Source organism: Bison bison, unplaced genomic scaffold (genome assembly GCF_000754665.1).
Source record: "Bison bison bison isolate TAMUID 2011002044 unplaced genomic scaffold, Bison_UMD1.0 scf7180017864498, whole genome shotgun sequence".
Lineage (NCBI taxonomy): Eukaryota > Metazoa > Chordata > Mammalia > Artiodactyla > Bovidae > Bison > Bison bison.
Window position 1 is genome coordinate 1,878,517 of NW_011495057.1, and position 3,083 is coordinate 1,881,599.

Genomic DNA, 3,083 nt, shown 5'->3' on the forward strand with positions numbered 1-3,083 from the left:
GCCACCTGATGCGAAGAACTGACTCATTGGAAAAGACCCTGATGCTGGGAAAGATTGAAGGCGGGAGGAGAAGGGGATGACAGAGGATGAGATGGTTGGATGGCATCACCGACTTGATGGGCATGAGTTTGAGTAAACTCCGAGAGTTGGTGATGGACAGGGAGGCCTGGTGTGCTGTAGTCCATGGGGTCACAAAGAGTCGGACACGACTGAGTGACTGAACTGAATTGAACTGATAACGTGTGCCCGTGCCTCTCTGAGCCTCAGTGTAGTCATGGTCAAGTTGAACAGTAGCCCCTGTCTCACGGGGCTGGCCTACTCAGGGCACTCAGTTCTACCCAACTCGCAGGAAGTTAGCTATTGGCCATGTGGATCTGGAGCCTGCTTCCTGCTCCAACACTACCGAGCTAGCCTGTAATGAGCAGCAGGGCTCCCTGGGCCCTTTCATAGGCAGTGTATCCCATTCGACCTTCTTAAGGAGCCAGGAAGCTATCGCCTCCTCTCTTTAATCTCCCTGCTTCAGGCAAAGGTTGTTTACACTCAAATCTTTTCTTCCTCACTGCCATTTACACCTCAGACCTCTGGAATCTGGTTTGGACCCACAGGTTGGTATTGAACTGCTCTGGTCAAGGTCACCTAAGACCTGCTTGGGGCAACATCAAATAGATGCTTTTCTGTCCCTGTCATACCTGACTCCACAGTGATATTCTTCTTTTAGGGGCTGGCTCTCCCTCTGGTTATTCCCTGGTGGCTCAGATGGTAAAGAATCTGCCTGTGATGCTGGAGACTCGGATTCAGTCCCTGGGTCTGGAAGATCCCCTGGGTGAGGACATGGCAACCCACTCCAGTATTCTTACCTGGAGAATCCCACGGACAGAGGAACCTGGTGGGCTACAGTCCATGGGGTCACAAAGAGTCCAACATGACTGAGCAACTAACACTTTCTCCCTCTGGCCTGGTTTTCTTCCTGCCTCTCCAGCCGCTGCCTCCATCTCCTTCACGGGCTTCTCTTCCCCACTGTCCCTTCCGTATGATTGTTTCTTGGGTCTGTCGTAGGTCCTACCCTGATAACTCCTTAGTAGCTAGCTCCAGGACCCATGGATCTCTCTTGACCCAGCAGCAGGAGTCACCTCCAGATCTGACTGAGCCATCCCTCCATTAAGCCCACCTTTGGCTCTTAGAATACAGACCACAGTCTTCACTCAAACTGGCCACCAGGTCCTGCCACCAGGCTCTTGACTTCTTTGTATCTTATCTTGTCCCAAACCAATTTCCAGTCTTAGTTAAAAGATCTCTTCTTCAGGAAGGCTTTTTTTTTTCTTCTCCTAAGTAATTATTAATTTGGCTACACTGGGTCTTAGTTGAGCTTCCCAGATGGCTCTAGTGGTAAAGAACCCACCTGTCAATGCAGGAGATGCAGCAGATGTGGGTTCGATCCCCAGATTGGGAAGATCCCCTGGAGAAAGGCATGGCAACCCACTCCAGTATTCTTGCCTGAAGAATCCCATGGACAGAGGAGCCTGGTGGGCTACAGTCCGTGGGGTTGCAAAGAGTCGGACATGACTGAAGGGTCTTAGCACACGGGCATGCATTTTAGTTGCAGCTTGCAGGATCTTTAGTTGCAGCATATGAACTCTTAGTTGTAGCATGTAGGATCTAGTTTCCTGACCAGGGATCGAACCCAGGACCCCTGCATTGAGTGAGGAGTCTTAGCCATTGAACCACCAGGGAAGTCCCACTCAGGAAGCCTTTTCTGATATCCCACACCATGCTGGGTCCACCTGATTGTTTTTCTCCACACCCTGTACCTCTCCTTCCTAGCATTTATCATAACTGTAGCAATTACTTATGTAATCATTTATTTAATATTTTCAAATAATTGCCCCCAAAGTGTAGACTCCTTGAAAGTCGTCCCCATGGGTCCTGTGCATCCCCGCTAGGCCCAGTGCCTCTAAGTGCTCACTTAGTTCAAGCCCTGCTGGTCAGCTCTGCCTCCTTTTCTTCCCCAACTGACTGACTGCTCCCTCTCTCACTCATGTCTCCATCCATCCTCCAAACCGCAGACTTATCTTTCCCAACACAAACCTCGATCGTATCCTCTCCTTACTTAAAAAACCTCCCCTAGCCTCCCACTGCCCCAGATAAAGTTGAGAGTCCACTCTGCTTCTTTCTCCAGGCTCAGTTTTTAAAAATAAGCACACCCTTGGAATTCTAAGTTCTGTTGCTTTAACTGAACTCCTAGTCCCTGTAATTGGTTCTCCACTCTGGCTGCTGAGAATGAAGACATCCCCACCCACTCACTCACCCATTTGTCTGAATTCTTGGTCACCTTCGCCTGGCTGGGGTTTGTCACCCACGTGCCTGGTGAAGGAAAGTTCTGTGCTCCCCAGTCCCAGGAGAAGCTCAGTGTCTGGGACATGTCTCTCTCCTTTGCTGGGTGGCAAGCTTCTTGCAGGCAGGGCCAGGACTTGCTCAAGCACTGTGTTCTCAAGCCTCTAAAACACAGCCTGGCATACAGAGCAGATGCTCAGTAATGTTTGCTGAGTGAAGACATCCCTGACTTCTATGGTCTGTGGTTTGCAAGCCACTTGAACACATGCTCTATTATGTATTATTTGGTGCTGTTGGTGTTGGGGGTGGGGGTGAGTGAGAGAGGAAAGTACTTTTCAGGATGCTCATCTCTCTCCTCTATCATTTTACTTTTTATTTGGCCAAGCCACACAGCAAGTGGGATCTTAGCTCCCTGACCAGGAATCAGAACTGGGACCCTGCATTGAAAACAGGGAGCCTTAGCCTCTATATTGCCAGGGAAGTTCCATCTCTAGCTCTCCTTTCAATGCATGCTATTTCTCCTTTTGCTAAGATAAAATGAAATAACCTTCTGCATTCTCTCTCTGCTCTCCTAATTGTGAGTGCTGGGTGGAAGATGTATAAAACAGCTGCTGTTGTTTTCTGTCCTAGACATCAGGGAAGAGACATGTCCAAGGAGAAGAACACTTTCAATACTTGGGGACTGGATCACAGGGCCTTGGTGCCAATGTGGCCTGAACTCTGAAGGTTCTGTCCTGCCCAACTCGCCTCCT